This window comes from Castor canadensis, chromosome 3 (genome assembly GCF_047511655.1).
Source record: "Castor canadensis chromosome 3, mCasCan1.hap1v2, whole genome shotgun sequence".
In the NCBI taxonomy this organism is placed as follows: Eukaryota; Metazoa; Chordata; class Mammalia; order Rodentia; family Castoridae; genus Castor; species Castor canadensis.
The window spans coordinates 149,890,455-149,905,144 of NC_133388.1; the positions used below are offsets into that span (position 1 = coordinate 149,890,455).

Below are 14,690 nucleotides of genomic sequence, written 5' to 3' on the forward strand. Positions count from 1 at the left end.
TCTATTATGTCCTGTGAGAGGTATTTTCATGTATTTTATCACATTATTTTTAAATTCATACAACAATCTGATGCATTAGAAAACACAATGTAAAAATTTTTAAATATGATTCCTAGATCATCTTAATCAGTAATCTTTATTTGAGCAAAATATCTGAAATTTATGAACAACTTTGGGACTGTCGTATATGGGTATGTCTGAACTGAGAGGTGACAATGATGTTGCAATTCTCCTAGAAATCTGGGATGGTAAATTTTGCAGGATTTTTTTTTTTTTGGTTACTAGGTATTACTCAAGATATGCAAAAAAGTGTTGTTTGTTTTTCTGGCATATCTTCAACTGAATGAAAAACACAAGAACGTGGTCCTACTGACAAAATAATCTAATGACCTTTCCCTATTTTTTACTTTACATCGTAAATTATTCGTTATAAGATTTGTAAATTCCAGTTTTTTTCTCTGCTTGTTTCACACTTGGGGAGCAGGGATGGGGCAGCATTTGTTGAACCTTGTCTTAGTCTGTTCTTACTGCTATAAAAAAATACCCTAGACTGATAAACAGCAGAAATTTATTTCTCACACTTCTACAACCTGGGAAGTCTAAAATCAAATCTCCATTAGATTCAATGTCTGGTGAAAGCCTACTTCCTAGCTCCTAGACAACTGTTTTCTAACTGTGAATACATATGATAAAAGGTGAAGTTAGCTACCTGTGGTCTTCCATAGGGCTCTACCATATGACCTAATCACCTAGTTCTTAATTCCATCGCTCAGAGGCTAGAGTTTCAACATGTGAATTTGTGGGGACAGAAATATTCAGATCATAGCATTCCATTTTGAGTCCTGCAAAATTTATATAGCTCTTGCATGCAAAATGCATTCATTCCATCCTAACAGCCCACAAATTCTTAATTTTATTCCAGTATAAATGTTAAAGTCTAAGTACAAAGTCTTATCTAAAGATCATCTATACCAGATATGGGTGAGTCTCCAAGGTATTATTTTTCTGAGGCATATGAACTTGTGAAATCAAACATATTATATGCTTCCAAAATACAATGGTGGAATGGCATAGGATAGACATTTCCATTCAGAAATGGAAAATATGAAGGAAGAAATGAATAACAAATTCCAAACAAATCCAAAATCCAACTACACTTAATAGGCAAACAATATTAAATGTTGGGGCTTAAGAATAATTTTAGCATGATCCTATTCCTTTCAGGCCCGCTGGAGTGGAGGTCTTGTCTTCCAGGTCCATCAAGTCAGATGTCCTGCTCCTGAGCTTTGCCATGGAGGTTTTGGGCCCCATGTCTCTGGGATGCCCTGCCCACACAGCAGCTCTCATGGGTTGGTGAAGTATGCCCAAAGCTCTCCTGCATGAAAACCATATGCCAGTAGCTCTGCTGGCCTGGGATCACCAGGGTATCCTCAGTCCTCTGGTGGTTCACTGCCTTGATGGTGTACTCCAGGATTTGAGCAGTTTTATTCTTCAAAAGCTAAGTAGAGGCAATTATGGCCCCAAGCTCCTGCACTTTGAATGTTTGCTGAATGGTGTTTCATGGACTCTGAAAAAACTTTCTCTCTGTGCCTTCTAGAGACGAAGCCACTATAGCCTAAGCCACATGGGAGTCTGCTACAGATGTACCTACAGTAACCAAGGAGACATGTGTACAGTGGAATTCAAGGAGCATGGCTAAAGATATGATGTACTGCCAGACCAGGTGCGCTGAGTTCTCTCAAACACTGCAGCCTCTTTGCTATGTTCAGATTTTTTGCAATGGCTCTGCCATCCAGGCTCTTATACTCTGTGATGAGGAGGTGATGGAGTTGCAGCCCTGTTGATATCTGAATTACCATTCATCCACATTTTTGAATAATAGGTCCTGGCTTTGTTAAAGTGTTGATTAACTTCTATATCAGATGATCATTGGTCATACCCTTCATGTTCTCTGTTTTCAATATGAATAGATGAGAATTTTTAGATATTAAATTCTGCTTCCTTTTTTGATATTTATATTATCAAGGTAACCCAGTGAAATAGCATCAATAAGATATATGTTTCATAGAGAGGAAGATGATTGACTAGTAGATAAATAATAGGTAGAAGAAGAAGAAAGAAGAAGGAGAAAGAGAAGAAGAAGGAGGAGGAGGAGTAGGAGGAGAAAGAAGAAGAAGAAGGAGAAGAAGAAGAAGAACAAGAAAAAGAAGGAGGAGAGAGAAAAAGAGAGAGACAGAGATTTAGACATTTGGCTCACATAGTCGAGGCTGAGAAGTACCATCAGCTACCCTCTGCAAACTGAAGATGAAGAAGGCCAATATTGTCCAAAAATCTAAAACCTGCAGGAACTGATGGCATAATTCTCAGTCAGAATTTAAAGACCTGAAAGGCAGAAACACTTGTATCCTGAGAAAAAGGAATATCCCATCTCTTACATTGAGGCAAAAGGAGTAAACTAAGACTCCCCAGGGCAAATTTGAACATACAGTTAAATGCTGTGCATAACCAAATGGTGCAATCAGTGTAGGTGAAACCTAGGTTATGCTTTCTATTCATATGTTTGTTGGGATCTCATATTGCTGATTGCCATAAATGTATGGTTCTTATATATAAAAAAGGGACAGGTAGGGGAACAAATACATTTTTGTAATTACATTAATACTATCTTGATCTTGACTTAATTGACTATGTTGAAATGCTGATGAAAGAAATTTGATATTGGAGAACAGAACATAACTATCATATTCAAGTTCAAGTATGCATGTTATGAGGAAGGACTTGAGAAGCATAAGTTTTGGGGAAAGAACCAGTATTTTGACAGGATGGAAAGTTAGACCAAAACCAACACAGTGAATTAAGAATATATACTAAGAGTCTACTTTTAGTTTTAAAAAAAATTGGTGTATCCTAGATGAGAAGAGAAATTTTCCTGTTCTAATAACATAAAAATGTAATGTTTGAAACAACAAAAGTTATTTCTTGCTCATGTAGCCTGTGGTCATATGTCATACGTTGGTAACAGAAGTCACTTAGGTTTAGAACAAATCAGCCCCTTCTCAGTTACTCAGTTAGAAAGAGAATTGTTAAATTCCTTATGAGTTCTTAAAACTTACACCCAGAAGACAATTCATTACCCAAAAGAACTCATTGAGCCTTTCCTAATGTAAGGGACACTATCTACCTGTGCCTGACAGGTAGATAATCACAAATATATGACCAAAAGTATTAAAATATTTTTCAAACTACATTAAAAATGGTGGTGGACAGAATTCATACATGTTCCTCAAAACAAAATAAAACAAAACAAATAAAAGAAATAAAAAAGAAAAGGAAATCAGATGATCCTGGGGATTTCCAAATCTTACCCTTTCCCTAGGAATAAACCCTTTACAATCCCTTCCTCTTGATTGTTGCCTGGGCTTGTGCATATGATAGATTTCACTTCTGTGATTTGGTTTTTTTATGTGACCAAGGTCAGGGAACTTAACAAATATAATCAAGGTCTCAAGTCAATTGATTCTGAGGAAATCAAAAAGGAGAATTATCATGAGTGGACCTGACCTAATCAATTGAATTCTTAAGAAGGACAGGATACTTCTTGAAAGAAGAAATACAAAACATCAGATGTATCAATGTGCTGACTTGTAAGAAGAAAGCTGGCAGAGGTAGATAAGTAGCTAAGACCTGAGGGAGCTGACATGACTTCCCCAGCCCGCAGTTAGCAAGAAAATGGGGACCCCTCCCTTAACTGCAAGAAACCAATTTCTAATAATCGGAATGAGCCTAGAAGAAGAAACTGAAGTCTAGCTGAGAACATGGTCCAGGTAGTTCAAAGATTTCAGCCTGATTCCAGGGGAAGAAAACCCAATAATTCAGAGCCTGGTCTCCGGATCCATGAAAATTTTGAGACAATAAATGTATGTTCTGTTAAGCCACTAGCTTGTAGGAATTTGCTCTGCAGCATGAAAAGTTAAATACAATTGCAAAAGAAAAATTTACAATATATATTTAAAAGCCAACCACACAAAATACAAAGCAATGATTCAATTTCATTTTTTAAAAGTTTGTGTTGGCTTAGGAAAATAATGATATTAATTGTGATGTCTATATGGTCAAATATTAGCAAATGCGTTTTATACTTACAGCCAGTTTGGTCAACAGCTGCTGTTATATGTATTAAATCTTATCTTTATAGTATCCTCAAGATAGTTATCATTATCGCCAGTTATATAAATATAAATCAGGTGACATTTATTTTTCCTTATCAGGCTTTCATGTGTTTTCCAAATTTAATAGAGCCAATTTGTTTCACTTTTATACTTAGATATGAATAAACAAAGGATATTTTTACATAAAAATTATTGCCCAAACTTACAGAAGAATGCATAGCATTTTGCATTTTTAAAAACACACAAAACCATGAACATGATTACAAATCTAATGTCATCCAGCAATAGAAGAGAGCACAAAACATTAGCCATCCTAATCAAATGTATTGATCTTTCTTGTATTGAACTGTATTCTCAAGTTTGCTAAGATTCTGTGTAAATTATTTGCAATTATTATCATCATAATTTTGCACATGATGACATCAAATCTCAGAAAAATATAATCAATCATCTCAGAGAGGTCTTCTAACTTGTTAGTGGCCAAGCAAGTACTGGAACCCATGCCTTTCTAAATCAAAATCTATTTACACAATGTCTCTGCAATATTTCCGTAATTTAAAAGAAACTTGATTGCTTTGAAAAAGAAGGAACAGAGAATTGGGATGTGTCCAAACATTTTCCTACCAGGAATATTTTAAGGAACTGGCCTTATATGGTCTGAACAAGAAAAGATCTTTGTGAAATATTTGAAGGCTTGCTATTTGGGAGTAGGAATAGAGTTGTTCTTTGCAGCAGAAGTGGGAAATCTAGAGCAGAATTTCAATTCAGTGTGAGAGACTTTTCTAACAACTGAGGCTGTCTAACCATGGCATGTATTGTCTTCTTTTATTAATTCTTCCATTCGTACAGTCAACACTGTGTTCATACCATACTCTAGTTATTCCACTCGTGCAGCTCATATTAAGATGAATATGACTTAGTTTATGTCATTAATAATTTATTTTGTAAAAGTCAAAAAAGCATGGAACACACATCAAAAAAAATAAATAACCTGCAGTACAGAACGGTATCTGTAATAATTTCATGGTGTAGAAAGCAGTTACCCTAATTTGAATCTGCCAGAGGAAATATTTTTTAATAAAGCTTTGTAGACTAGAGCCAGTCTAAAGTGAGAATCAAAGAAACATAAAACAATTTTTGCAAGGCTAAATTATTCTTTTTCTTGAGTTTATTTACATTCTTCCTTTTGATATTAATGCCTTTTTATGAAATGATGTGGTTGTTGCTGGTGGCTTATTTGTTAGTTGTATTATGTTTGATATTGTGTTTGGTTTTAATGACTTTACTTTGCTATATAAAACTTTAGCAACCTTATGCTGCCCCTAGAGTTTTAAAGTGCAGTGTTGCTAGTCTACTACAAATAATAATCTAATTTAAACTGATATTGAAAGCTAAGAAGAAGTTTAACAGGTCTAAGTGTGTACTCATAAAAGCACAGGGATTTGAACACTGCCTGGCTTACTTTGTGACTTTTAATTAATTTTGTCTTGATGGAATACTGAATATTCCAAGAATATGGCAAAAATGAACATGTTGCAGAAGTGAGTAGGGATCACATCACACAATGCCCTTTTATACCATGCTAAGTGATTTTGATATAATCCTACAGGCAATAAGGATCCATCAAAAACACTCAAGCTTTTGCTCAGTACAATGTGATTTTTAATATGGATCCTCAGAACGTTACTCAATGCTGACTTCATTTTCTTTTATACTTGAATTTTTGCAGTCTATGGTTGTTACATGTTTAGACCTGGGTGATTCACAGGAAGAAAAATAGCATTCATGTCAGACTTTTCTTTTACCCATATACCAAAAACCATAGTTTCTTAGGGTTTCTTTCTAACTTATTTTAGCAGGAAAAAATATACATCTAGCTTATGTTTTTAAAAGGAATATCCTTACCGGCAGTTGAATTGGAAGGAGACAGTGCATGGGGAGGCATGACGGTTTAGCAGCCTGATGAGCAGTGAGTTCCCTGAGGCTGGAAAGATGGACAGATTTACATACACTACCAGGGCTCTCAGCTCACAGTCTTCTCACTGAAATGGTCCTTTCAGTTTTTAAGAGGATACGAATTTCTTTTTTAAAAGAATATAGACATGAAAAACAACATGTAAAAATGATCCTAGTGAAAAAATCACACAAAGCTTTTATGTCTATCCTTGTCATTGCTTTCTGATAGACTCAACATTTTCCTACTTTTCATCCTAATCTTTAAAAAGAGTACTGAAGACTTCTCTGACATCATCTCTTTAAAACGTATACCATCTTCCTAAAATAAAAAAAAACCATGATATACCTATTTGTATCTAAAGTTAAATACAGTCTGCTAATGTGTACACATTCTTGTCTTAGCTCTATGCTTCCAGAAAATATCTATACTGTAAGTTTTCTAAACTTCATCAACAAAATAGGGTTCAATGAAATAAAATCAAACCCAGAATTACAACAAATTATCATTTCTAAAAACCTTGGTAAATCAATGCTTCAAGCTAATTCTTGAATTTAACTCTTTGAAAGGATGTTATCAGAATAGAATCAAGTATAACGTAGCTATTCTACCTGAGACTCATATTTAATATTGTAATATTCCTTTCTTAGGTATAGGTTACAGTAAAATGTAATAGACACCATAGGCAGCTTAACTTTCCCTGGAAAAATTACTTCTTGACATCTGGAACTATCGAAAATACATTTTTAACTGAGTTTTTTATTTTAAGCAACTAAGATCTCAGTTCTTAGCAATTGCTACCAATTTTTATATTCTATGATAGTGAGATTGTCTTTTGTCTTTTCATCTGCTGTTGGTTTTGATTGCTAAAGGTATATTGAAGCTATGTCTAATGTTAGAATGCACTGTAAATTTTTTTCAATGTAAGGAATCACACTTCAAAAGATATAAAACTATTTTAGGTAAGAAAGTTTGAATATAGTAATCTCAAACCGGCCAAGGTCACTATGAGAAGGGGACTTGGGAGTAGGAAAGAGGACTGACTGGTAGAGATGAACCAATGTGGATTGTAATATATATATGCATGGAAACAACACACACACACACACACACATACACGCAAAGAAAGTTAGTTTTTCAATCAGTACAACAGTAATTTTAATGTGGATGTTCAGTGTTTACTTCATTTTATTTTTTAAATTGGCTTGTCAGTGATTATTACTTTTTCAGACCTGCAGAGCTACATAATAAAAAACAGAATTGAAGTTACAGATCTCTTCTACCCGTTCTTCAAAAATAGTACATTTTCAAGAATTTTTAAATCACCTGTATCTACATAGAAAAGATGAAAATTGGTAGAACTATGCCTGACAATCATTTTTCAAAAAACAAAGTATATCTGCAAAGGAAATTTGACTTGGGCCTATCTTGTGCTCATTCTCTTGATGATAGCACATAACAAAACTAAAATCCTACGTGGCAAGTTCCCTAGAATTTCTTGTTTCAAGTCTGTTCAGTCAGTAAATGTTATTTTGCTTGGTGCTCAATCTAGTTAAATAAGGAAGAGATTTCCACAAGGTTTGGAATTGCATCCAAAGTCAACTTTATCATATGAGCATAAACATTGATTCAATAGCTCTAAAGATGGTGAAAGTTAGGGTGTGGAGTAAAACCTCTCTGTCTGTTTATGTCTGATGTTTGCTGTGGTTTAGTGTTCATGTACCAGAATCTCATCAGCAACCATATAGCAGGTTAAATAACAAGATATCAAAATGATGTAAGCTTTAAAATGATTTGAAAAGAATAAGTATCATTTAAATTTGAAATAATCTTGGCATGTAAACATATGTGTTCTTAGTTAAGTGTGTGCAGAAAGAGATTCCAGTATCAAGCAATTGTCTACAATCGAGCTTGGCTGCTCAATGTTACATAAATAGCTTTTATTTCTAAATTCATGGTAGTGATGATATAAGGTAACATATGTAGTCTACAAGGTCATGTCCCACCCATAATCCAGCCACTCTGGTGGCTCTGTGGTGGCAAGCTGTACATTCTTTGTTTTTAACTTAATAGGCACACACTATCCCATTTTGTGAGATGAAGGTTCATTAGACCTTCTGTTCAAGTGCCTTAAGGCCACAATTCATTCTGACGCTGCAATTACCCATGACAATTTTTATATGCAGCCAAATTTTTCAATCTCAGTAGGAACATTTGCATAATTTGTGGCCTTTTGCTCTTCTTGGTAATAATCTCATGTTGGAAAAAAACATTAATGTTGCATTATGGAAAAACATCAATACTGCATATACCATTTAACTATTTTCAAAAGACTGAACTTTAAGAAAGAGAATATGGAGAAATAAAAGATATTAGCACATCTGGATTTTTATAAACAGTTTGTATTGGCTTGTGATAGAGTATAAACTTAAGGAGGAAGTGATAGCTGGAAATATTCCCCATTTGTCATGCCATGTAAAAACACCATTTTTTCAAAGGTATATAATGCTCTGAATTCTGTTCACTCTGAGTTACACATTTAGGTGAGTTATCCTAAGTATATAATGATTCTGACATTAATCTTAAAAACAACCATCCTAGATTTCAGATCATGAGTTGCTGTCATTGAGCTTCTTCTGCTAATTTAAAAGATAATGAATGGAAATCTGTCAGACAAAAATTTAATCACTTCTATCTTGGAGCAAGTTCATTACAAACTGATGGTAAGCAGAGACCCTTAATTGGAAGACAAAGATAGAGATATTCTTATGCTGTATCTTGAGGAGTGATTTGTAGGTTACCAATACCTGCTGACCTAGGCCAGATTTTACAAGACAGGAAATATCTGTGCATTTATAAAAACAAAAACGAAATCATTGTAATTGACCATTATTTTCAAAGACTATAGTTGAAACCAATTCTTTTCAAAACAAAAGATACTATTTCTAACCAAGAATTTAATTGCTGTTTGGGTAGATCAGATAAACTTACAGGTTAGAGAAAAACTTGGAAAAACTTTGGAAAACAAAGAAAGGAAGGGAGAGAGAGAGAGGAAGGGAGGGAGGGAAGGGAAAGGGAGGGAAGAAAAGGGGAGAGGGAAGGAGAAGGGAGAAGGTAGGGGAAGGGAGAGGGAAGGGGAGAGGAAGGAAGAGAAAGAGGGAGGGAGGAGGGGGAAGAGAAAGAGAAAGAAAGAAAGGAAGGTAGGAAGGAAAGATGGCAGCAGCAATAAAATCTTTCCTTGAGAATTGATTTCGAATAAGTTTGAACAAAGCACACACATCCTTTAGTATGGTGATGGAACCGTATATTAATAGTCCAGAGTTTTTCTGAGACTCTATGCTGACCTGAAAACCCAGAGATGAATGGAACTTATCCATATTGCAAATTCCATATTCATCTTTATTCTTGTAGCAGCAGCAGGTCAGCAGGCAGCAGTATTGCTCTAATGCATACCAGTGATTTGGGTTCTTACCTGAACTAAGTCAGTGACTAGATACACATTTAGGATAAATAGTTTCATCTTCATGGTTATCAATTTCCCCTGATGTAAATGAGTAATAATATAGATTTTTAAGGACTGTGAAAAGTTTAAGCAATGTAACCCATGTGACTGCTCAGGCTTTGATTAAGTATATGCTTTACATTTGTCATCTACTTGTTAATTATGGGGGGAAGATGTTTTTGTTGAAGAAAAAGTCCTGGTCAAAACTTTAGTAATCTTATGCTCATTGGGGAAAACAAAAGGGAAAATGTTAACCCACTGATAACAAACCACCTAGCAAATAACAATTATCAACTCTCTACTCTGGCTTGGAAATTTCCCCATTGCAACACTGCTACAAATTCCTGAAAATGATTCAACACACAAGTCCTTGTTTCAAGACCCTCAGTAAGTTGCTAGGATACCAATGGGACCTTTTAACACTTTATTTTCCTTTTCTCCATATACTACCGGACTGGTAGGTCCTTTTATAAATGGGAACATAGTGTATTTCTTAACTTGACATATAGTGATCCACAAGTCTGAGTCGCACATAACTAGTCATGTTAAATTTGACAATGCTAAGCCTGTTAGGTGATAATTGTTGAACATTTTAGACCACTATTCCTTAACAGTTTAACCTGTGGTATATGATTCAAATACATAAATCTGTGCTTCAAACAGGCCCTCAAAAAGTGGCAATTAGTGGATGCAAAAACTGTAGCAAAGGAAGAAAGCATCCAGATAAAACCAGCATCATTTTTATGCACATGTGTTCCAAATATTTTAATTGTGCTTCAAAGAGGTTCTATATTATCAAGTAGATAAACAATGAAGATGTCTAGAACTAGTTTTCATTTAAACTAAATGAATGACCGTCAATGGAATATTCAGAACACTCTACTCCACTTTTTGTGAAAGAAGAAGGGAGTGAGCATGTTACTTGGCTGCTGAACAAGTGAGTTGCTTAGCAACAAGAAATGAGGTTCAAAAGATTAGGTCAATAATGTCTTGCTGAATCCAATAACAGTCAAAGAGCATATACTCCTGAATGCCAGGCCCAAACCTGCTTCTTAGAACAAACCTTTCTTCTAGAATTCACTATGTAATCTTTACTATGTACCTTTAATAATATCAATGTATTTAAAATTGAGTTTAAGACAAAAACCCATTAAAATTATAAAATTAGATTAAGTTCTATAGAATCTCAAGTTTACATTTAAATTGACCTAGATCTGCTTCTGCTGTACTTAACATTACAGGAAAAGAATTTGCAGTAGATGAATTAGAGAAGTCTGTCGCTTTTATATAGATCCAGCTGGCTCCTACTCTAGGCATGCTGTATCTTTCTTAGTTTTGGTAAACAGGTACTCAGGCAAGGAATCAGGGGAATTGATCATTGTTCATAGGATGTATAAATATACTCAGCAGTTTATAAATTTTGAGTTCTCAGAAGATTTTACAGATACAACGGGAGAGGTGTTTCAAATCTCATATCCCACCATGAGTGTCCTAAGTAATCTGACTCTGTTTTTAACCTATCTTTATATTGCCACTAGGTCTTCCCTTCTCTTCTCTTACAGATCTTTAACTCCAACTTGCTGTGTGCCAAGAGTGTCAGCATTCAGTTCCTCTGTCCCCCCTCATCTAGAAACTCAGCAAGACCAAAGCAGTACAGCTCCATGTTGTGACTCTATGTGACCCTGGAGCAAGAGGAATCACTTCAAGACGTTTGGTTTCGTTTCTCAAAAAAAAGTTCAAGTCCTAGCTAATGTATTTTCTGGACCATTTGTGTGTGTGTGTGTGTGTGTGTGTGTGGAGCTGGGGAGACGGGCAGGGAGAATTTGAGTTTTGAAGAACAGCTGTTTGCTAAGACATCAAAGCTGAACTGACTCCTTCATGAGAGCTGAGTCCCAGTCTAGGATAACCTCTCCTGGGGCTTGTTCACCACTGCATATGAGGGCAGATTCGAAAATAAAGAAATGTTCTGTTTAGCACCCAAGAAGAGATTTTACAAACAACAGTGGAATTTGTATGAACTGTGTGAGGAGGCAATTCAGTTATCTTTGAATCAGGATTTTTCCCTTAACTCCATAATGTTTTCCTCAAACGCAAACATGTACAGCAAAAAAAGCAACAGAAGGAGGAAGAATCAGACTCCTGCATGACTTGATTACATTTACAGGTTTTCTTACCCTTGGGAGTGTTTGGAGAAAGGGACAATTGGAAGAAATAGTCAAGCCCTCTGATTTAAGTATTGAGCTTCTCCTTTCAAATGCAAAATGAATTTATTCTCATTTTGAATACACCGGGAAATGTCTGGGTGATGTTGATGCATTTGCTCCTTCTCCACAGTATTTCCACACTGAGTTCTGGGTAAAAAGGAAAATCAGTAATTATTTTATTTTTTGTTTTTCTTAAAGGAAAAATAAAGGAACAGGCCATTGGAAATGAACTTGACAGGTTAACCATAATCACAAATTGCCAGTTGATTTCCCAGATCCATATTAGTCAGCTATTATACTGGTAGCACTCAGTTGTCTGTTGTGAGTGCCAGGGAATACCACATGAACATTTTTTCTTTCTCAGAAATTCTTCTCTCCACAAGTCTCTTCTTTCCTACTGCCAGGAAAGAAGAGGAATCTCTTGGGGACCCACATTTTACTTATCCCCAAACCTAGACTAGAATCAGATTTGAGGCAGTAGGGTCCTTCTAGCTCTTTGCCATAGCGCAATCTTATCTTTTTGCTCACCTTCTTCAACCAACCTATTTCATTGTCTCTCCAGTTTATAGCAAGTTTATCTTACAAGAGGCTAAGCTATAATTAGCAAGCCAAGTTCTCCCTAAAGACTAATCAAAACTACATGCAGAAAACATATTATCTTCAGTTTCTTATAAATCCACAATAATCTACCCAGATGTGGAAATTAAAAAAATGTGATTGATTTTGCATTGTTCTGTTTGGTTTTGAAATAAGGATGTCAGAGCTTCTCTAACAAAACAAACTTTGTCTTTCAAGATAGTCCTATCCAGATGTTGAGTGCTTTTCTAATTTAGCTACCATTTTTCCAAATAAGAATAAATATTTTGGATATTCTGTTTTGAAATTACCTTCACTACTGAATTATAAACAATTTAAGGGAACATCTCATTTATTTGTGACCATGTCTCACAAAGTTCATACTTTTTCTGAAGAAAATAACGTGGTATGTTTGAGACACAAAGTTGCTAGTGTCTGTGAGAAATGATTCAGTAAAACTATTCAAGACAAAGCCTGTGGAAATTTGAGATCAGAGCTTTGAGTCAAAACAAAAATAAAGACAAGCTGAGCCTTCTTTATATGCCTGAGGTTATATCTACAAAAACTTCCAATTAAGAATAAATTTTTCAGCCAATCAGTTTCTTATGAACTGCCAAAGACCTGATTTGATCTGGTTATTCATTTTATTTATTTATTTTTATTTTAAAACCAGTTTCTTAAAAAAACTGACCCAGTCATTTAGTTACAATACCATTTGGGCAGACTATTTCTGACAGATTCAACCTTTGGGCTTAAGTTATAACCATTAAGCTATCAGCATAATCAAAATTCACAAATTTTATGACTTAAAGAAGATAATTATTCATTACAGAAAAATCCTTCATGAGACTGGGTGTGTGGTTCAAGTGGTAGAATGCTTGCCTAACAAGCACAAATCCTTGAGTTCAAACACCGGTACTGAAAAAAAAATCCTTCACAATCCTGATGACTTATCTCAACTCCTTATAAAGTTTGTGATAAGTAATATGACTTTCAGCTTTAGATGTTTCAGTATCTAGCACCAGTTGAATTTCCAACAATAAAAATTTATGTGAAAACTTTGCTATCTTTCAAATGTATAAATGTTCAAGAGTTTGGGGTACAGCAATATAAGTTATCTTGTTCATCTAAGGGGCCTTAAGATAAAATACTCCTTCTAGAAAAGCCAGGAGGATATAGAATTGAATGTCAAGGTCTAAGTTTTATGTGAAGGAAACAGAGTGCTGTGTATTAGAATGCCTCCAGGAGCAAATGTAGCAGTAAAAAGTCTCAACAGAGAAAGTGGCCCATTTGTTATCTGAATTTCAAGGTTATTGTGCTGTTCTATATGGCAAGTGTGAAATTAATTACTTTGATTTCAGATTTAACAATATGAACACAACAAAGAAGTAGAAATAGATATATATAGCTCAGAACAATAAGACCATAACAAATTTTAACATGACTAAGACTGACCGTAGCACTAACAATCCAACCATATAACTCATGTATACAGAAAATGTACATGTACCCACTTATTGGTTATTTACTATGCAACCTGGAATATGTGTACTATGTTTATGGGTCATTTATTTATGTACACATACATGCACACATACATTCAAAATTTCAACTTTCTGAAGAACAATTACAATCCAAATACCCAGTAGAAATGTAGACTCCTTAGTCTATGTCTTTTACTATATTCCTTCTATTTATGTTTAAGGCCAATTATAATTTGTTTCTTTTGTCTCTAGTAATCTATTAAGTTAGCCCCTCAATAAAGGGAAGAGATTTGTATTTTATCCCACAAATAAAAATATTTGGAAAAAGATTTTAAAATAAAGAATATTAGATTACTTTGGGGGGAGATATCAAAGACAGACCAGAGGAAAAAACCCCAGAGTGTCTTTATGTTATTCAAATTACAAATTGTGAAAGCTAAAAATCTGCTTGTGCTTCAAGAAATATAAATGAAGTATTGATATTCTGGAATTGAATATGCCTACGGTTAGTGCTTTCTTCCTATTATGACTAGTCATGAAGAATTAAATCTCGTAATTAAATCTCATAATTCTAAGGCTGGAGACCCTTTTTAAAGATGGTATAGAGATTTAAAAACAACCTGGAATAAGGTTGTGGTTCAGAGGTACTACACTTTGCCTACCATGTATGACCCTTGGTTTGGTCCCAAGTGCTGAAAAAAAAAGATACTCATAGTGGTTAGAGCTGGTACTGACAGCCAGTCAATGACTAAACTGGATCTGGATCCAAGGAGGTACTTGGATTAAAGGAGACAACATTTA

The 14,690-nt window shown here is 34.8% G+C and overlaps 1 long non-coding RNA gene across 1 annotated transcript in view; it reads left to right on the plus strand.

Moving 5' to 3' along the window:
- LOC141421681 (uncharacterized) overlaps window positions 1-14,396 on the plus strand; it is a 34,046-nt gene extending 19,650 nt beyond the window's left edge. Inside the window, exons 3-5 of the long non-coding RNA XR_012446353.1 lie at window positions 1,225-1,349; window positions 1,598-1,723; window positions 11,188-14,396. This is a non-coding gene — a long non-coding RNA (uncharacterized lncRNA). The remainder of the gene's footprint in view (window positions 1-1,224; window positions 1,350-1,597; window positions 1,724-11,187) is intronic.
- The last annotated feature ends 294 nt before the right edge of the window (window positions 14,397-14,690 follow it).